Source organism: Pongo pygmaeus, chromosome 2, assembly GCF_028885625.2.
Source record: "Pongo pygmaeus isolate AG05252 chromosome 2, NHGRI_mPonPyg2-v2.0_pri, whole genome shotgun sequence".
NCBI classification, from domain to species: domain Eukaryota; kingdom Metazoa; phylum Chordata; class Mammalia; order Primates; family Hominidae; genus Pongo; species Pongo pygmaeus.
The window spans coordinates 63,463,390-63,485,024 of NC_085930.1; the positions used below are offsets into that span (position 1 = coordinate 63,463,390).

The 21,635-nt window shown below is 52.0% G+C and overlaps 1 pseudogene; it reads right to left on the reverse strand.

The window, feature by feature from the left end:
• Window positions 1-3,024: 3,024 nt before the first annotated feature.
• Window positions 3,025-3,133, reverse strand: LOC129034487 (5S ribosomal RNA; annotated as a pseudogene).
• Between the last annotated feature and the right edge of the window lie 18,502 nt (window positions 3,134-21,635).

Consider the following 21,635-nt stretch of genomic DNA (forward strand, 5'->3'; position numbering starts at 1 on the left):
GAGAGAAATGAAAATGTTTGTTCACCCAAAGACTTGTGAATGGCTGTGGTATTCATACAGTCCAAAATGGAAACAGCCCTGGTTTTATCTATCAATAGAATGGAAAAACAGATGGAAGGACTGCATCTCACAGGTGAAAAGGAACTGGCTACCAGAGGCTGCAAACCAAGGGGGCGGAGGGGTGTGTCTCCAAAACACCGAGCCCAGTGAGAGAAGCCAGAGCCACAGACCAGATGCCCTGCAGTGGGTCCCTTTACATGGACTTCAAAGTCAGGCAGAGTGAATTGAGGGTCATGGGAATAGGAGCAGTGGTTGCCTCCAGAGGTGAAGTGGGATGGGGTGAGGTGGAGTGGGGTTGGGGATGGGGTGGGATGGAGTGGGGTGGGGGATGGGGTGGGGTGAGGTGGAGTGGGGTGGGGGATGGGGTGGGGGGTGGGGTGAGGTGGAGTGGGGTGCAGGATGGGGTGGGGTGAGGTGGGCTGGGGTGGGGTGGGGTGAGGTGGAGTGGGGTTGGGGATGGGGTGGGGTGGAGTGGGGTGGGGGATGGGGTGGGGTGAGGTGGAGTGGGGTGGGGGATGGGGTGGGGGGTGGGGTGAGGTGGAGTGGGGTGTGGGATGGGGTGGGGTGAGGTGGGCTGGGGTGGGGTGAGGTGAGGTGGAGTGGGGTGGGGGATGGGGTGGGGTGAGGTGGAGTGGGGTGGGGGATGGGGTGGGGGGTGGGGTGAGGTGGAGTGGGGTGAGGTGAAGTTGGGGGGTGGGGTGGGATGAGGTGGGGTGGGGGTGGGATGGGAGATGGGGTGGAGTGGGCTGAGGTGGGGTGGGGGCTGGGGTGGAGGATGGCGTGGGGTGGGGTGAGGTGAGATGGGGTGGGGGATGGGGTGGGGTGGGATGAGCTGAGGTGGGGTGCAGTGGCATGGGGTGAGGGGGTGGCATGGGGTGGGGGTGGGGTGCAGTGGGGTGGGGGGTGGGGTGATGTGGGGTGGTGTAGGGTGGGTGGGGTGTGAGAGAACCCGCGGGATGGGAAGGGGCTCCATCCTTACCTGGGGCAGGCCACACCAGTGTGTGCTGTCGCGTTTCACTGTAGGAAGTGTAGACCTCAGTAAAAATCCCAAGGAAAACCCCCAGACCCACTCAGGCTTCCTTCCCGCTTTGAACCACCCCATGGCCCCCACCACACTGCCACTAAGCCACACTCCTGGCAGCCTCTGAGATACCCCCTACCCGACCCTCCGCCACTCTCCTCCTCTGCCTCCCTCACTCCCAGCCTCTCTGGCCCCCTGGCTTTCTCTCCAACTCCAGGCTCCCCTCTTTTTGCCTCAGGGCCTTTGCCCCTGTCTTGCTCCCTGCCCCCAGGCACTTCCCCTCAGCCCTTCCCAGGTCTGGCTCCTCCTCCCTGGGCCTCAGCTCCAGTGTCTCATTCCCAGAGACCTTCCCAGACCACCATGTCTCAGACAGCCCCGGCTGCCTCTTCCCTGCCCTGCACCAGCCCTGAGCCATCGCCTCATTTTATTCTTATTCTAACTTGGATAATGGGTGAGTGGACCTTGATCATTTACATATTGACCTGTTTATATCTGTTTTCACACTAGACTGCCCACTTCATGTGTCCCCGGGGCCTACAGCAGTGGCCAGCCCCATGGCAGATGTCCAACAAATTCTGCTGAATGAATGGAGCTGGAGCTGCCTACAATTTCCCCCCACGCTCCCACCCCCGTTCCACAAACTGCAAAACTAACCATTTGTGTAGCTGTGGAGAAAGGGGCCAGTCTTTAAGACGGTGCATTCGGCTCCACCCACAAGAGCCCCCTCCCCTCCCCATCTCCCCTGCAGAGACCTGGTTCCAAGCCCTGAGTAGATCCTTAGTGGCTCTGTAACCCAGAGGGACCTCCACCTCCCTCTGCCTCAGTCTCCCCATCGATGGCATAAGGTTAGCCAAGGTGACCTTCCAGCCCCGCTTCAACTGAAAAGTGCATATACTCACGGCGGGATGTTGTTAACATACGAATTTGACTCAGCAGGTCTGGGGTGGAGTTGGAGATTCTGAATTTCTTATTTATTTATTTATTATTTTTATTTATTATTATTATTGTTATTGAGATGGAGTTTTGCTCTTGTTGCCCAGGCTGGAGTGCAGTGGTGCGATCTCGGCTTACTGCAACCTCCGCCTCCTGGGTTCAAGTGATTCTCCTGCCTCAGCCTCCCGAGTAGCTGGGATTACAGGCATGCGCCACCATGCCCGGCTAATTTTGTGTTTTTAGTAGAGATGGGGTTTCTCCATGTTGGTCAGGCTGGTCTCAAACTTGCGACCTCAGGTGATCTGCCCGCCTAAGCCTCCCAAAGTGCTGGGATTACAGGGGTGAGCCACTGCCCCCGGGCTTCTATTTATTATTTATATTTATATTTATATTTTTATTTATTTCTGAGACGGGGTCTTGCTCTGTCACCCAAGCTGGAGTGAAGTGGCACAATCACAGCTCACTGCAGCCTCAACCTTCTAGGCTCAAGCCATTCTCTCACCTCAGCCTCCCAAGTAGCTGGGACTATAGCCATGAGCCACCATGCCCAGCTAATTTTTGTATTTTTTGTAGAGACAAGGGTTTTGCCATGTTGCCCAAGCTGGTTTCAAACTCCTGAGCTCAAGCAGTCCACCTGCCTTGGCCTCCCAAAGTGCTGGTATTACAGGTGTGAGCCATCATGCCCCATATTTTTATTTTGTTTATTTTTTTATTTTTATTTTTTGAGACAGTCTCGCCTTGTCGCTCAGGTTGGAGTGCAATGGTGTGATCTCAGTTCACTGCAACCTCCGCCTCCCGGGTTCAAACGATTCTCCTGCCTCAGCCTCCTGAATGGCTGGGATTACAGGCGCCCGCCACTACACCCAGCTAATTTTTGTATGTTTAGTAGAGATGGGGTTTTACCATGTTGGCCCGGCTGGTCTCGAACTCCTGACCTCGTGATCCACCCACCTCAGCCTCCCAAAGTGCTGGGATTACAGGTGTGAGCCACTGCGCCCAGCCAAGCCAAAAGCCTACAGCACCCGTTATTCCCAGGCGGTCTCCCATCTAAGTACTAACCAGGCCCAAACCTGCTTAGCTTCCGAGGTCAGGCGTGTTCTGGGTGGTATGGCCATAGACTGCTTTTTTAAATCAAGACGAGGTGTCTGTCTCTATGTTGCCCAGGTTGATCTCAAACTTCTGGGCTCAAGCAATCTCCAGCCATAGCCTCCCCAAATGCTGGTATAACGGGTGTGAGCTACTGCGCCAAGATTCTGAATCTCTAACAAGCTTCTGGGAGACACCCCAGGCTGTGGGTCCACAAGCCACAAAAGGAGTCCTGAGAATGCAGGCGAGAGGCTCTCAAAGTCTGGCCCCCAGACTAGCAGCTTCACCTGGGGACTTGTTAGAAAAGCAAAGCCCTAGCCCAACCCAGACCTCCTGAATCAGAAACTCTGTGGTGGGACACAGTCCTATCTAACAAGCCCTCCAGGGGCTTCCAAGGCAGCTGGCGTTTCAGAACCACTGCTACGGGAGGTACCAGTTCTCAACCTTGGTGGTCCAAGGAGAAACTGAAAAAATTCTGATGCCTGGGGTCCCACGCTCAGAAGTTCTCATTTAAATGGGCACGAGATGGTGGTGGCGGCTGCTGCTTCTTTTTCTTCTCCTTCTCCTTCTTCTTCTTCTTCTTTTCTTCTTTCTCCTTCGTTCTTTAAAATAAAGCTCTCCAGGCAACGTGAATGTCTCATCAGTGCCGGATCCTTGAGCTAGAGGGTGCTGGGCCTCCGAGCATTCCGGTGGCCCAGACATCCCCAGGCAGGCCTGATTCCTCTGCATTCTTGCCCAGGCCTCCCAGTGACTGCCTTCTTATATTTGGTTATTTTTCCCTCCCTCCCCAAACACAACAATTCAAAATATTCTCAGCTCCCAGACCATAAACAAAGCGGGAGAGGCGAGCTCCCTAACTGTTTTGTTCCCACTTATGGCCTGATCCAAGGCTGGCCTGATTGGGCCCTCGGGACTGGTCATCTGAGCCGGGATGGGGTGGGCCCCGTTCTCAGGCTGCCCAGCTCCACTCCTGGATTCCCAGGATCCCTCAGCTCTAGATGACCCCAGGTATTCCCCAAAGCCACTTCCCCAGGGAAACAGAGGTCAGCAAGTGACTTGCCCCATGACACAGCGCAATGCCCGGAAGGTCCCTCTGATCTGTGGTTTCTAGCCTTGGGGGCAGATGTGTGGGCTCTGGGATTCAGAGAGATGTGTGTTCAATTCCAGGCTCTGCCCCTTACCAACTGTGACCTTAGGCACAGGATCAGCCCCAAATTGAGCCTCATTTTGTCCATCTGTAAAATGAGGATGGCACTAGAGCCCCGTCGAGGATGAATGTGAAGATCAGAGCCTGCACAAGGTGAGTGTTCATAATTATCACTGTCATTCTGATGATTTCTGCCAGGATGGCAAAACCAGCAAGAATGAGCAAGAAGAGAGGGGCAGGGGGCACAGGAGGTTGTCCATCTGAGTCTCAGGTGCTTGACCTGGACCCAGGGGCTCATTTTGGAGTATAGGAAAGGAAGAGACAGGTCCAGGTTACCAAAGGGGATCCTAGACAGGCCCTGGGGAGGGAGAGAAGCTAATACCCTTGTTGTGCAAGTGGCACCGCGGGTGGAGGTGACACTTGTCACATGGGAACTTGAACCTGGTCTCTAGAGGCATTATCATCCCTCGTGCTTTGATGCTATTTGTAGCCTTTAAGCCTGTTATTCTACACTTGTGTATTGAAAGGCTCGGGCCCAGCACTTTCCTTATTTGACAAATGTGTTGTCCCCTGTGGGTCAGTGGTCGAGAAAACCACTGGGATGACACCAGGACACCCCTGACACTGGCAGAGTTCTACCCTGAGATGGCAAATGCTGCAAATACTGTCTCAGTATTGAAAAGTTATATGTCAGGCTAATACACTGTTAGGTACAAACTACTCCGCCCTCCCACCTTGGTGTGCTTATTTTCATGGTGAGCTGGAGACCAGCTTAGAATGTAAATTCCCAGGCTCCTTGGAGCTGGATCCTGCAAGCGGTGGCTGGGGAGTGCCAGCCCCCATCTGAGGCCCTGGCCTGTGGCCTGCCCCTCACCCCTCTTCTCCTGCCATTCCAAGCTCTGTCCTCCCCCTTGAGCAGCTCTGGTCCATGCAGAGGGACAACCCACCTTCCATTCAAGCTCAGCCCCCAAGCACAGCCCCCCTGTCCACCCTTAAGCCTGGGTACACACCAGTGTGCCTCCCTGCCCCTCACCTGAATGAATGGCGGAGAGGCCCACGGGCAGGGACTCTGGGGCCTGCGGTACCCAGGGTTCAATTTAGAAGCTGGAGGGCGCTGGCTCATGATGGTCACATACCTTGGACCCTGTGGAATGTGTATATGACCTTGTGGGAAGGTGTCCAGCCACAGGAGGGCCCCCCTCTGGGAACCCATAGGCATGGGCTCCTCTGCCTAGTGCCTCCCACACAGCACCAATGCAGAGCCGAATGCAGGAAAGGGCTGCTCATGGAAAGACACACAATTTGTATTATTATTATTATTTTATTTATTTATTTATTTATTTATTTATTTATTTATTTGGAGACAGAATTTTGCTCTTGTTGCCCAGGATGGAGTGCAATGGTGCGATCTCGGCTCACTGCAACCTCCGCCCCCCCGAGATTCAAGTGATTTTCCTGCCTCAGCCTCCCAAGTAGCTGGGGTTACATTACAGGTGTGCACCACCATGCCCGGCTAATTTTGTATTTGTGGTAGAGACTGGGTTTCACCATGTTGATTAGGCTGGTTTTGAACTCCTGACCTCAAGTGATCCACCCGCCTCAGCCTCCCAAAGTGCTGGGATTACAGGCGTGAGCCACCATGCCCGGCCTCGTATTATTATTGATGGTGACATGGAAAGCCTCCAAGGCTGGCCCTACGTATGGCAGAGAAAAACAGGAACTCACAATCCGGCAGGGGGAAGGCATCAATATTTACTGAGCTCCTACTGTGTGCCAGGCACTGAGCCAAGTGCTCACAGATGCTCTCTCATGGACCTCTCCTAATAGCCTGGGAGGAGGGATCCATTTCGTGGATGAGCTGGGATTTGAATCCAAGTGTATCAGACCCTAAGCTATGAGCCCTGCTCCTTCCCATGGGCCAGAGGAACAACAAAAGCTAAGAGGAGATGACAGAGCAGCAGAGATGGGGCAGGAAGGAGATTGCCACACAGCCAGGACGAGGGTGAAAGGGGTGTCTGGTTTTGGACATGAGCCCTATGACCTCTGTAATTTAGTGTGTGACCTTACTGACAAGATGCGGGACGGCTGCCTGCAGGGACCCCGATTTTCCTTACTGATGGTCTAGAGAAGTGAGAAGGAAAAAAAATCTTCACTTGGGTTATAATAACCTTTTGTGTGAGCCAAATTTTGCCGAAGTCCAGCTGCCTTGGAGCACAGTCATAATTCTGCAATTCACCGGCTGTCACTGCTCATGCTTACGACACACACGCTAAATCTGTTTGTTCAGCCTTCAGGGTTTAATGCCCTGCTGTGTCCATGTGCTCAGCTCATAGCCACCATGCATGACTTGGGACTTCTGAATGGCACCAAGAAGTATCTGACATGTGATTTCCTGGAAAGCACATAGGAGTTTGGCCCAGATCCAGACTTGGCAGCTAACTTGCTGTGTGACTGTGGACAAATGACTGAACCTTTCTGGGCATCAATTCCCTCAAACATAGCGGGAAGGTGGGCAGGGATGGGACAACCACCCCTGAAGCCTCAACCATGAGAAGCATCCCAGAATGAGACGTATTCAGGTAATAAGGAAATTTTTCTCTTTTCTTTTTGTTATTTAAAAAATGGATATGTAATAGTTGTATATATTTTTGGGGTCCATGTGATATTTTGATACCTGTATATGATGTGCTGTGATTAAATCAGGGTAATTGGGATCTCCATCACCTCAAACATTTATCTTTTCTGACCAGGCACGGTGACTCACACCTGTAATCCCATCACTTTGGGAGGCCGAGGCAGGCAAATCACTTGACGTCAGGAGTTTGAGACCAGCCTGGCCAACACGGTCTCTACTAAAAATACAAAAATTAGCCAGGCATGGTGGTGTGCGCCTGTAGTCCCAGCTACTCTGGAAGCTGAGGCACGAGAATAGCTTGAATCCAGGAGGTGGAGGTTGCAGTGAGCTGAGACTGTGCCACTGCACTCCAGCCTGGGTGACAGAGCAAGACTACATCTCAAAAAAAAAAAAAAAAAAATTCTCTTTTCTTTGTGTTGGGAACATTACAATTCTTTTCTTCTAGCTACTTTGAAATATACAATAAATGATTGTTAACTATAACTTCCTTATTATAAATTTTCTCTTTTCAATTCTCATTTATTCAGTTGCTCAATCAAGAAGAAGCTGCCAGGCACAGTGGCTTATGCCTGTAATCCCAGAACTTTGGGAGGCTGAGGGGGATGGATCACCCAAAGACAGGAGTTCAAGACCAGCCTGGTCAACATGGTGAAATGCTGTCTCTACTAAAAATACAAAAATTAGCTGGGTGTGGTGGCAGGCGCTTGTAATCCTAGCTACTCAGGAGGCTGAGACAGGAGAATCCCTTGAACCCAGAGGCAGAGGTTACAGTGAGCCGAGATCGTGCCACTGCCCTCTAGCCTGGGCAACAAAGAGTGAAACTCTGTCTAAAAAAGAAAAAAAAAAAGAAGAAAGAGGAAGAAGAAGAGGAAGAAGAGGAAGAGGAAGAGGAAGAAGAAGAAGAGGAGGAGGAGGAGGAGGAGGAGGAGGAGGAGGAGGAGGAGGGGGAGGAGGAGGAAGAGGAAGAAGAAGAGGAAGAAGAAGAAGAAGAAGAAGAAGAAGAAGAAAGAAGCCTCAGCAAGGTGCTCCAGCATCTTCACCCCCAGCATCTTCACCCCCTTGGTCCCTTGCTCATCTCCTTTATGAACAAAAGCAGCACCAGATTAGAGCCATTGAGCACCTGCAGCCAGCAAGGTTGGCTGGTTTTCATTGTCTGAATTTTTAAGGCATCTTCTATTTATAGAAAGGATTGTGGTCTTGCATTTGTAGCAATGATGAAAGCTTTAATTTTTGGCAAAATGTGTGCAAGTTGTTTAGAAGTGAATCTGTTTGAAAAAAAAATTAAATGAGTAATGATTTAGGAGGTGAGTTTGTTTCCTAGGGCTGCTGTGATGAAGTGCCACAAACCTGGTGGCTTAAAACAACAGAAATGTGTTCTCGCACACTCCAGAGGCTGGAGTCCTAAGTCAAGGTGGTGGCTCCCTCTGAGGCTCCTGGTGGAATCCTTCTTTGCCTCTTCCTAGCATCTGGTGGCCTCTCTCAGTCCTTGGTGTTCCTCGGCTTGCAGCTGCGTCACTCCACTCCTGGCCTCTGTCATCACATAGCCATCTTCCTCTGTGTCCCTGTGTCCAAATTTTCCTCTTCTTATAAGGACTCTAGTTTATTGCATTAGGACCCACCCTAATGACCTCATCTTAACTTGATTACATCTGTAAGGACACTATCTCCAAATAAGGTCACATTCACAGGTAGCAGGAGTTAGGACTTCAACATCTCTTTTGGAGGAAACACAACGTGACCCACAACAGATGGGTTGCAGCAAATGGAAAATTTATGCAGGAAGACCTGACAGCTAAAAGTCTGGGGAGTGCTGCTCAGGCCAATCTCTTGGGAGAGGGACTCCAGCCCTGTGCAGGGTGGCTGGGGACAACTTGGACAATCCCGATGTCTCTCCCTGAGTCATGGTTCCCTGGGGTTTTCAAACTGGGTTCCATAGAGTCCCTAGGAGATCTGGGGAGATCCAGATCTCCAGACACCCAACATCACCTCCACTTTGCTCCAACCACTACAGGGGCAGTGGCAAAATAGTTTGTTTGACTAAAAGGCACCCAGATAATTTTAAAGGTAAAAACACTTTAAAATCATCAGGTTAGGTCAGGCGTGGTGGCTCACGCCTGTAATCCCAGCACTTTGGGAGGCCGAGGCAGGTGGATCACCTGAGGTCAGGAGTTCAAGACCAGCTTAGCAAACATGGTGAAACACCGTCTCCACTAAAAATATAAAACTTAGCTGGGTGAAGTGGTGTGTGTGTGTGGTCCCAGCTACTGGGGAGGCTGAGGCACGAGAAACACTTGAACCCGGGAGACAGAAGTTGCAGTGAGCCAAGATCTAGCCACTCCACTCCAGCCTGGGTGACAGAGCGAGACTCTGTCTTGAAAAAAAAAAAAAAAAATTAGGTTAGAGGATCTGTGTCTCCTCCCAGCCCCACACATTCTGATTTTAATGTACCCTCCTGCTCTGGCTAGGAAGAAAGGACCAGGGCTTCTGCTTAATTTTCTCTGGGAAGAAAGTGTCTATTTGCCTATTTACACAGATTTCCCCCCTCAGGAAGTGTCCCCGTCTCAGCTGCAGAGGGAGCAGGAGAACTCAGCTTGGGCAGTGTCCCCTTTTGCTCCCAGGCTCCCACCACTCTGGGGACCTTTCAGTTCCTCTGACTCGCAGCTGCCTCCCTTCTGACCACAGGGAGCTTGCTCACACTGTTCCTTCTGCTGGGAACATTCTGACTCCCTTCACTTGGCAGGTTTCTGTGCATCCTTTGGTCCTTGGGGAAGTCTTCCCTGGTACTCCCTATGTGAGCAAGACCCCACCCCATCCTGTTTCATAATCTATAGAACCGTGGTTCATCCTGGGGTCCACATCAGACTCATCTTAGGAGCTTCTTAAAGAGATGTCTCACCCCCTGAGATGGATTCATGTGGTGTGGTGTGAGGTCCAAGAGTCTGCCTTTAAGAAACTCCCCAGCTCACTCTCATACATAGCCAAGGTTGACAGTCACTAAGAATTATAATGATCCAGGCCAAGTGCGGTGGCTCATGCCTGTAATCCCAGCTCTTTGAGAGGCCAAGGCGGGCGAATCACCTGAGGTCAGGAGTTCGAGACCAGCCTGACTAACATGGTGAAACCCTGTCTCTACTAAAAATACAAAAATTAGCCGGGTGTAGTGGTGGGCACCTGTAATCCCAGCTACTTGGGAGGCTGAGGCACGAGAATTGCTTGAACTCAGGAGGTGGAGGTTGTAGTGAGCTGAGATTGCACCATTGCATTCCAGCCTGGGCAACAGAGAGAGACTGCATCTCAAAAAAAAAAAAAAAAAAAAAAAAAAAAAAGAATTATAATGATCCAAAGAACCCTGTATCAACAATTTCCATATTCAAAAAGTTTTGAAAAACAAAATAAAACAAAAACCCAAATTTGGTGGCAAAACTTGAAATTTTGTGAAACTATTTAGAAACAATTTAGATCATATCCTGTGGTTCTTTTTCTTTTGTTTCTTTCTTTCTTTCTTCTTCTTTATTTTTTAGAGATGGGGGTCTCGCTATGTTGCCCTGGCTGGTTCTGAACTCCTTGATCACTCAAGTGATCCTCCTGCCCTGGCCTCCCAAAAGGTTGGAATTACAGGTTTGAGCTATCATGTCCAGCCCACCTACTGTGAATAGTCATAGATTTTGCTGTAGAAATATCAATGTGATTAATTATGGGAGGCAACTCCACACCCCACTGGGGTGATGTGTAACACTTATGGAACATGCTCCGAGTTGTCCTTCTGATAGCCAGACACATCTGGACTCAGGAACTTGGAAAGGGAACTGTGGATTCTGGACTGTAGTTGATGATGGCTGACGTTTCTAGACCGTATCCATGTGCTGGGCTGGAGATAAGTACTTTATGTGCTGTCTTCTCGAATCCTCATTACCTGGGAAGAAGGCATAATTTCCAAACACATTTCATGAGGAGGAAATCAAAGCTCAGAGAGAGAAGTAACTGGCCCAAGGTCTGACACCTGGAAAGTAGGAAGGATGGAGTTCCATCCAGGCAGGCCCCAAAGCCCTTTCATTTCACAGCCTTGGTCCTTAAGTGGAAACATCATTTGAGGGATGGTGCCTGTGGCATCTGTGTGTGCTGCTAGTCAGGGTGAAGACCAGGTCTGCATGGCTGACCGTTGGCTCCTGGGACCCAGCAGGGTGTCTGGTGTGTGCTGGGGGCTCAGAGTTCACTTGGGCCAGGCTGGCAAAGCCGGCGTGCTTGTCCCCTTTCCTTGGAGACCTGCATTTGTCCAGGTGCCCTGTGCCTTGGCCATCCTTCAAGCCCGAGGGACAGATTTAGTGCCCTTAATCCTCCTCTTCAGTCAAGCCCCTGCTTGCCACTGGCCTGCCTGGGACCCTTGGAGCAGCCCTTCTGGTGAGGCCTGTCTCTCCAGGCTCAAAGGCCTGAGCTCTATCCATAGAAAGGAGCCGAGCAAGGGTACCTCAGTCTGGGTCCTTGGAGGGGGTGCTGGACTGGGAGTCCACCCGGCCGTTTTGTTCCTACTAGCTGGGTGACCACGTGGCAGATTGGGAAGCGGCCATAATACTTGACAGCCCTCCCCGTCAAGAGGCAGGATGCATCTGGGCTGACCCTGTGTCTTGCTTGGGGTAAGAGAATGTGGTGGGAACCTGGGTGCCTAGAGGCCTCTCAGCTTCTGCTGTTGACACCAAGAGTAGCTGAGATTACAGGCACCTGCCAAGACGCCCGGCTAATTTTTGTATTTCCCCTGCCTTGGGGACCAGAGACCATGTAGGGGGAGGCCCACCCGCTGACTACAGACTCATAAGGAGCCCCTCCAGGCCAGCAGCAGACCCACCCAACTGAGCCAAGCCCAGACGGCCAACCTGCAGAACCGACAGCCAAATAGATCTTTATTGTTGAAGCCCCTTACTTTCTGGATAGCTTGCTACACAGATTAAGCTAACGAACACCTTCCACTCCAGTCCTCTCTGGGCTGGTGAGGAGTAAATAAGATTACACTTTGGACAGTGCCTGGCACAAAGGATGCCCAATAAATGCTGATATTCTCCTGCTTCAGTGTCAAAATACTTGTTATTGATCCAAAGAAAAGGAAGGAAGCCTCTCCTCATGGTGATTTTTACCACTATTACATTTCACCCGGGACTGGTTCCCTTCTCCTTGCCTTGGTTAAGGGAGAGGATCCTGTTGGTGCTTTGGGGTTAGATGCCCCTCAGGAAAGCCTTCCTTGACCAGGGTGTTAGACCATGGTGAACTCACAAGAACACCTAAGGAAAAGCATACGTTAAGAGAGACAAGAATTCCAACTTTGAAGGAGTCCATCTCAGAAGAGGAGCTCATAAAAAAGCCTGAAGAGGAATGGCAGGAGGCTGAAGGAAACCAGAAGATGGGGTGTCATGGAAGCCAAAAGAAGTGCATGGGAATCAGGGGGGAGGGAGGTGAACAGAGTCGAAGGAAGGCTCAGTGCAAGAGGATTAACAGGTGACGTGGATGCGCCTACCTGGAGATCAGCCCTCCCTGGCCCTAGCAAGATGGGATTCCGTGGAGTGGAGGCGCTGGAAGTGGCTCAAGGAGGAAGCCACATGCGCACGTGAAGGCCTGAAGCGCGTGCATATTATGTTCTCAAATATTGTCTTATGTATGTGTTTCTTCAGCTTCTGTCCAGGATTGCCTTCTGTGCTAGGTACTGGGGGTGGCAGAAGTAAACAGGACAGTCTGCGCATTTCTCTAAGAGATGTGAGGTCCATTAGGAAACACAAAGATGAAGGACGAATAAATAAATGACAGATGATGAGTGAAGTCTCATTGGGGACCCCACCAAGGGACCCCAGCACAGAGAGTAGGGCAGCCCCACTGGCATGTCCGAGCTGTGTGATCTTGGGCAAACGACCTCACCGCGTGGGCCTCTGAGTCCTCACCTAGATCGCGGAGCTGGGACAGTGCCCAGCACTTTAGGCTCTTTTGTAAGGAGGAGCGGTGAGATCCCACAGAGGAACAATGCTGTGGGTGTGAGCGGCTCCCCTTGGCCGGCAAAGCCTCCAGGGAGCTCTGCGCTTCACCTTTTTTTATTTTTATAAAACATGTCTGGGCGGGCATGGTGGCTCACGCCCTGTAATCTCAGCGCTTTGGAAGGCCTAGGCAGGTGGATCACGAGGTCAGGAGTTTGAGACCAGCCTGACCAACATAGTGAAACCCCATCTCTACTAAAATACAAAAATTAGCCTGGTGTGTTGGCAGGAGCCTGTAATCTCAGCTACTCAGGAGGCTGAGGCAGGAGAATTGCCTGAACCTGAGAGGCAGAGGTTGCAGTGAGCCGAGATCGCGCCACTGCACTCCAGCCTGTGCGACAGAGCAAGACTCCATCTCAAAACAAACAAATAAACAAAAACTATGTCTGACCAGGTGGATGCCTGGTTTTATGTTTCTTTTTAGAAGGAAAAAGGAAGTGGAGAAAGGCTTACATGGCGGGGGGTGGAGGCAGGAGGAAGGAGGGGATGGGGGTAATGGTAGCAGCAATGTTGTCTTTGTTCGCCATCAATTCATTTAATCCTCACAATAGCCTAATGAGACTAGTGCTATTATTAGCCCCACTTTGCCAACGAGGAAATAATCTACCTGGGAGTGGGTCAGAGGCAGGACTGGAATCCTAGCTGCCTGACTCCAGAGGAGGCACAGAGTTGGTGCCTGTCTGTGCAGACAGTGCCAAGGATCAGGAGCTCACAGCCTTGTGCAACAAAGGGTTGAGCCCTACCTTCTCGAGTTGTCTAGGAGCCTCCCATCTCTTGAGGCTTTCCTGCTTCTCTTTTTTTGAGATGGAGCCTGGCTCTGTCACCCAGGCTAGAGTGTAGTGGCACCATCTTGGCTCACTGCAACCTCTGCCTCCCGGGTTCAAGAGATTCTCCTGCCACAGACTCCCGAGTAGCTGGGATTAGAAGCATGCATCACCACACCCAGCTAATTATTTTGTATTTTTAATAGAGCCAAGGTTTCATCATGTCGGCTAGGCTGGTCTCGAACTCCTGACCTCAGGTGATCCTCCCGCCTCAGCCTCCCACAATGCTCGGATTATAGGCATGAGTCGCCATGCCTGGCCGCTTCCTGTTCCTTCTTAGGGCTTCAAGGCACCAGGTGGTCAGTCCCAACTCAGTCTCTCCCCCAGGCCCCTGCCACCCTTGGAAACTGTCCTAATAGGAGCCCAAGACTCTAGCCCTGACTTGGGTCCCACCTGCCTGCCAGCAAAACTGGTCTGTCCTGTGTTCCAGGCTCAGGGCCACAGCTGGGCCAGGGCTCCCTGCCGTGGTCATTTCTAGTAAGGGGGCAGGAAGGGCATGGTCATGAGAGTGTGGCTCCTGGGAGTCCCACTAGGCCATGTCCTGGGTGCTTGGGCCTTCTCTGTGAAATGACATCCTGGCCAGGACCCCAACTCACAGGGCTCAGCACCTGTTCTTTGAGGCTTTCCCCTTCCTCCAGCCCTTTTGGGCACGATCACTGCAAAGGCTGAGGTGTGGGCTCTCAGGCCCGGGGCTAGTGGCTAGGAACAGCTTGATGTTTTGAGTGGGCACCAGCCAGCCTCCCAGTGGCTCCCTGGAATCTTGTGGGAAAAGCACCTGTGTGAGCATAGAATGTACCATGGAAGATGCCAGCCATGGCCCAGGAGAGTTAGAGGCCCTGTGATCCTGTACAACTCAGTCATTGCCTTGGGTCAGGGGTGGAACTGACTTCAGAGCCGGGCCAGGCTGACCCGTCTCTCAGGAAAGCTACGGCTTAGTGGGCATGGGGGCCTTGCCCAAGACCACACACAGGTGAGTGGAGGGGAGGGGAGGAGGGGTTCATCAGCGTGGTCCTTTCCAGGCATAGCAACAGTGCAGACATTGCCACCCCAGAGCTTGGAGCCGGGGAGAAGGCTGTTCCCTCTTTCCGCAGTGCTGTTCCCACAGGCCCCCTGTGCAACCTCCGCCTCATGCTGGCAGCTCACAAGGGTGTCTCCCAACCTCCCCGGTCCGTCTTCCCCCACCCCCTCTCTACCTCCCAGGGTCTTTCCTGAAGATCTCCATGGCTGTTTCTTCAGGCTCTGTGGGGACTTTCTGCATCCCCTCCCCAGGGCAACATTCACACCGAAGCTGTGCTTGCCATGTGTTGATGCGTGTCACCCTCCGGACAGCTCCATAAGTGCAGGATCTACCCGCCCTCTGTAAAATGCGGTCTCCATGCCCCCTGCCACGGGGCCATGTGGACCTCCCATGGTCCACCTGGGTCAGTGCGGGGAAAGAGCCTGGAGCAGACCTCGTGCCCGGCCAGGGCCCAGCATATGTGGACACTGTCACTGTGACTGCTAAGGTCCCAGTTGCACAGACAGGGAATGGGCTCCAGGGGCCGAGGACACAGCTCATCAGGACAGAGCTGGCGGGGCGCAGCAGGGGTGTTCTGGCTCCCAAGTCCACCAGGATCACACTGTTAACCTTTCCACGATTTGGCTTTCACTCATTTACTGCATTCAGTGGATGTTGGCCCAGTGGCGTGGGAATCTAAGACTGAGATATTGCACGTTTGATTTAGGGTAGGCAGAACTTTCCATCTGTGCTATGAAGTGCTGAGGGGTTGCCAGGGACAAAAGGGACTTCCTTCCTGGGTGGCTTTCTCCCAAAAGAAATGGCCCCACAAGCCTCAGCCTCCAGAGCTGTCTCTGAGTCTCCCTTCTGTGTCCACAGCCCTGCACCAGCCTCCTCCATGGTCTCCTGGTCTCCATCTCACTCCTCTGGTACTCTCAGCTTCTCTAAGATGCCTCTGCCCTTACCCCTAGAATCTTCAGCACCTCCTCATTGCCTGTGGAACAGAGAACAGTCTCTCTTCCAGCACTCCGGTGGCCTTCAGATCTGGCCCCACCCTCCTTTCCAGCTCTCCTCCTCCTTCTTCTTGCCCACATGTGCCTGGTGCTCTGCCCTCCTTGTCCTTGCTCCCTCTGTGCCCCACATGACACTTTCTCCAGCCTCCACTGAAATCCCCTCCACGCTCCAAGCACCAAGCACTACCCCTCTCCATGAAGCCTTACTGTATCTCCCCGCCCAGCGGAACTCTCACACACCAGGGCCCATCCTGAGAGCCCACACCTCAGCCTTTGCAGTGATCGTGCCCAAAAGGGCTGGAGGAAGGGGAAAGCCCCAAAGAACAGGTGCTGAGCCCTGTGAGTTGGGGTCCTGGCCAGGATGTCATTTCACAGAGAAGGCCCAAGCACCCAGGACATGGCCTAGTGGGACTCCCAGGGCCCATCCTACCCTCACAGCCTTTCCACTTACAGAGGTTTGAGGCTTGGACCAGCCAGGAGTGGGAAGTCATTCCACCGCTCTGATTTTCTATTGCCCCATCTGGAGACTGGGGTTTGAGGCCACCAGCTGTTCCCCAGACCTGCTGGAAGGCCCAGATGCAAAAGAGCCTCACCATCTCCAAGTTCCAGAAATGCACTATGTCCACCCCGGCCTTGTCTTCCCAGTGGCCGCCCCCTTTCCTCTTGGCCAAGAGAACTCTTATTTAGGGGGAGGGGGCAATAGGCACCACCATAGGGGACCTATCTGTATTGGTTCAGCAGTACCAGCCATCCCATTCTCTGTGGCCAACAACAGGCCTGTGGTGGGCACGTGACTAGGTTCTGGCCAATGAGACGTAAGAGAAAGTCTGTGTGGGGTTTTGGGAAAGACTTCCCATCTGGAGAAAAGAGGGATTCCTCTTTGTGCAGGGGAGGCATCCATTTCCCCACTTCTCCCAGCTCCAGGGTTGACTGGTGAGAAAGTTATGTGCGTGCGTGCCTGCATGCGTGACTGTGTGTATATGTGTGTGCCTGTGTATGCATGTGTGCCTGTGTGTGTAGGGCGGTTGCGGGGGCAGGGAGAACAAGGGGAAGATTGAAGGGGCTCAGATCAGAGGAGGCAGGGGCTGGATGACATAGCCTCACAGGCCATAGCCAGGACCTTAGATTTTATTCATTGTACCCTCAACCCTTTTTAATAAAAATGTCCTAAAATATAGAAAAATTTAAAGACTATAGAATAAGCACTCATATATACCCAACCTAGGTTCCACCACTGTTCATATTTTGGTGCATTGCCCTTTTTTTTGCCTAGCCATTGGAAGGTAACTTGCAAACTTCGTGCCTCCTACTTCTACATATTGTTCATGTGTCTTTTAAAGGCAAGGTTGTTCCTCCATCTAAGCACAATACCATTATTACCAGAGAAAACCAAATTCAAATACCTCCCTAATACTCAACTCATATTCAAATCCCAAAATGTTTCAGATACCTGGGTTAGCTGGTGGAATTCCTTCCTTCCTTCCTTCCTTCCTCCCCTGCTCCCTCCCTCCCTTCCTTTCCTCCTCTCTCTCTTCCTTCCTCCATCCCTCCTTCTTTCCTTCCTTCCTTCCTTCTTCGCTCTCTTATTCTCTCCCTTCATTTCTTTCCTAGGATCTAGTGAAAATTTACATGTTGCACTTGATTGCTATGTCACTTTAAATTCTTTTAAACTCAGACAGTCTCCCACTCATTATCCTTGACATTGACTTTTTATTTTATTTATTTTATTTTGAGACAGCGTCTCACTCTGTCGCCCAGGCTGGAGTGCGGTGCTGCGATCACAGCTTACTGTAGCATCACACTCCTAGACTCAAGCCATCCTCCCGCCTTAGCCTTCTAGGAAGCCGGGGCTACAGGTGTGCACCATCATGTTTGGGTAATTTTTTTTTTTTTGAGACAGAGTCTCACTCTGTTGCCCAGGATGAAGTGCGGTGGTGCAATCTCAGCTCACTGCAACCTGCACCTCTGGGGTTCAAGCAATTCTCCTGTCTCAGTCTCCTGAGTAGCTAGGATTACAGTGCCTGCCACCATGCCTGGCTAGTTTTTGTATTTTTAGTAGAGACGGGGTTTCACCATGTTGGCCAGGCTGGTCTCAAACTCCTAACCTCAGGTGATCCACCAGCCTCGGCCCCGCAAAGTGCTGGCATTACAGGCGTGAGCAACCATGCCCGGCCAATTTTTTGTTTTTAAATTGTTTGTAGGCCAGGTGCAGTGCCTCATGCCTATAATCCCAGCACTTTGAGAGGCAGAGACAGGTGGATCACTTGAGTCCAGGAGCTCAAGACCAGCCTGGGCAACGTGACAAAACCACGTCTCTACAACAAATACAAAATTTAGCCGGGCATGGTGGTGCATGCCTGTAGCCTCAGCTACTTGAGAGGCTGAGGTGGGAGGATCACTCGAGCCCAGGAGGTGGGGGTTGCAGGGAGCTGAGACTGTGCCACTGCTCTCCAGCCTGGGCAACAGAGCAAGACCGCTGTCTCAAAAAAAAAAAAAAAAAAAAAGATCTGGGCTCAAGTGATCCTTCTGCCTCAGCCTCAGCCTCCAATGAACCACTGCACCTGGCCCTGACATAGGCTTTTTAAAAAGCTTATTTATTTGATTATTTTTTAAAAATATTGAGATGCACCAGACATATAGGGAACAAATCTTAAATGTGCAGCCTGGGAATTTGTACATGTGTAATCACCCAGATCAAGATACAGAACATTTCCAGCCTCCCAGAAGGTCCTTCTAGCTCCTGCCAGGCAATCCCTACCCCCGCCTGAGGCACCCACAGATCCTCATTTCTATCAGCACAGATTGGTTTAGGCTGTCCTAGAACTTCATGGAAATGGAACATGCAGTGTGTACACTGTGTCCAAGGCCTCTTTTGCTCAGACAAAGTGAGCGCTTCTCCACGTTGTGGAGTGTGTCCTGCAGCCTTTTGAGCTGAACCGTAGGCAGTCTGTAGATGAAGCACAGTTTACCCATTCTCCCACTGAGGGCTATTTGGGGTGTGTTTGGCAATTGTGACTCTAATGAAGAGTCCAGGACAGTTGTGGTATCTGATGGTTTCCTTACAGTAACATTTAATGGGTTCTGCCTCCCTGACTTTATATGAAGAGAAATGCCTTGAATAAGTTGAGCCCAAGTGTGGCTGTGTCTTCTTTATATGGGCCACCAAGAGGCCCAAAATGTCAGGTGGTCCCCGTGATTTCAGATTGGTTGGGTGGTGACCCCCCAGATCTCTCCACTCTAAAGGTAAGTTTTCATTTTTATGTCAGGGTCAGTGGAGGATTTCGAGCAGCCAAGATATGATCTGATTTATCATTTGTAGAGACCCTGCTGAGCTCCATTTGCAGAATGGATTGCAACGCTCAGGGCAAGGACAGGAGCAGGAAGACCTGTGAGGAGCCTACTGTGCCAGCTCCAGCAGGCGATGATGGTGCCACAGTGAAGTGGCTGGGTTCTGAGTAGTATGGTGCTACTCCTAGCACCTGCATACAGGAGGAGCTCAATCAATGTTAGTTGCCTGAGCTGAGCTTCCAGAGGATGGAGATCATAGCCGGTTCACCTTTGTGTGCCCAGCCTGGGGCCTGGCAGAGAAGATGTGCTGGTCCTACTTGGGTGTGCTTGCATTCGGGGAAACCTTGGCTTATCAGGTTTGATGCCGAGATGCAGAAACAGAACAAATGGTTACCAGGCAGGCCTTGCAGCAACTTCTGATCAGGAACATGCTCAACCCCTCCTTCCTGAACACTATGAATCACCAGGGAGGCCCAGTGTCTCTCCTCTGCCTTTAGGGAGCACTATGCACGTCACCCCAGAGTGACAAACAGTGTCTGCCTCTTGGGAACACAAAGTTCCCAGCTGGGGGCTGGAACAGAGAACTCTCACCCCTGCCTAGGGCTCAGGCTTACACCTCCCTGCCTTTGTCTGGGAGGTGAGGATCAGGCCTCTGCGGCCCTGTGTGATCTTTACTTGGCTGGCCATCTTCTAGCAACCTGGGGCAGCCTCTGCCTGAAATCCTGCTGGCCCCAAGGGACATGGTTGGAGCTCAGGTTGTTCATATCAGTTACCTATCACTGTGTAACAAATTGCCCCAAACAGAAAGACTCAAAACCATAACTTTTTGTTATATTCTGTGGCCAGGAATTTGGGAGTGGCTTAGCTGGGTGTTTCTGCTTGGGGGTGTGGGGCGGTCTCTCACGGGTCACTGTCAAGGTGTCAGCGAGGGCTGCTGCCATCGGGAGGCTTGCCTGGGGCCAGAGGCTCTGCTGTCCAGGCAGCTCACTCACAAAACTGGGAGTCGGTGCTAGCTGTTGGTGGAAGGACTCAGTTCCTCTGCACAGGGTGCCGGACCCGTGGCTTCCCCTAAAGGAAGTGGTTCCCGAGAGTGGGGCAGAAGCTGCAATGCCTATATGACTTAACCTCGGAAGTCACATACCATCATTTCTGCAATATCCTATGGGTCACACAGGTCAGTCCCCTTCAGTGTGGGAGGGGCCCACACAAGGTGTGGCTGTCAGGAGGTGAGAATACCCAGGACCCAGCTTGCAGGCACACAGGCATCAGATGGCAAAGAACAGGAAAGAGCCTCACCAGCCCTCTAGCCTCCTTGCCCATTCTCCAGGCACACGGGCATCAGATGGCAAAGAACATGAAAGAGCCTCACCAGCCCTCTAGCCTCCTTGCCCATTCTCCAGGCATCCTGTGTGCCAGGCACCATGCTAGGCCTTGGGCATCCAGTGGTGAAGCGAGCAGGCCTGGCCTCATAGAGTTTGCAGTTAAGCCCAGGACTCTCTCCACGCAGAGGATTCATTCAGTGAACAGAGCCCTATGCACCGCACAAGGATGAATGCAGCCACCAAAGCCTGAAGAAGCCTCTTTAGCAAGAGTACTGCACACAGCAGAGTCTCAAATTCACAACCAGAGGTGTCAGGAAAGCTGGGCCGAAGGGCAGCAGAACCTCAGAGAACAGAGAAAGCTGGATCAGAGGGAGTCAAACACACATTCTTTCCCTGAAGGAATCAGGGAAGGCCCAGGAGGAGGTGGCATTTGAGCTGGTTTTGACATCCAGGAGAATTTAGGCAAGTAGGGGACAGTGTCACGTGGGGGGTTAGGGCCTCTGACCTCATGGGGTTAAAGTTATGATGCTGAGTCTGGGAGAGGGCCTAGAGATGACCTTGAGATAAATACCAATCGTAAAGGTAGCTTCATCCAGCCAAGCAATTTCCACACGTCATCTTACTGCTGCGGGCCCATCATACACCCATTTAGCAGATGAGGAAACAAGGCTCACAGCTCAAAGCACTGGTCAAGGTCACAGAGCCAGGCCAAGCCAGGGCCAAGCCTATTCTCAGGCCTTGTAAGTGGGCACCAGAGCCCAGATGCAGTTGTGGCAGCTCTCAGCCCAGCTCCCAGAAACGTGTCGGGCTTCTGGTGCTGGATGGGCCTCTCTTCTCCCCGGGCAGCAGATGCCTCAGGCCAGGGCTTCACAACAGCAAGAGGAGGTGGGTGGACTCATGTGTGGGTCAGCCTCTGTGTTCAAGGTCAGCCATGTGACTGATTAGTGGGGCCTGTGAGTTGCACGGGAAGGGATTTGCAGGGATTGCTATGGAGTGAAGTGTCTTTAGGCCTGACCTCTTTCCACGGGGGTAGCTACAGAGGCCTAGCTTACTAGTGGGCTAATGAGCTCTGGGGCCCCAAGTCTCAGGCTCGCCACACAGACCCCCATCCCTGGTCCACCTCGAAAGTTAGTGATGACCTCAGTTGTTTCCACTGCTGGAGGAGTGTCTCAGTGCACCAGGCACTGCACGGAGGGCTTTATGTGTATGCATGGCTGCCTTGAATCCTCTCAACACTCCATGCAGGGATTGTTTCCCCACTTCACAGATGAGGAAACTGAGGCTTGGCAAGGTTAAGT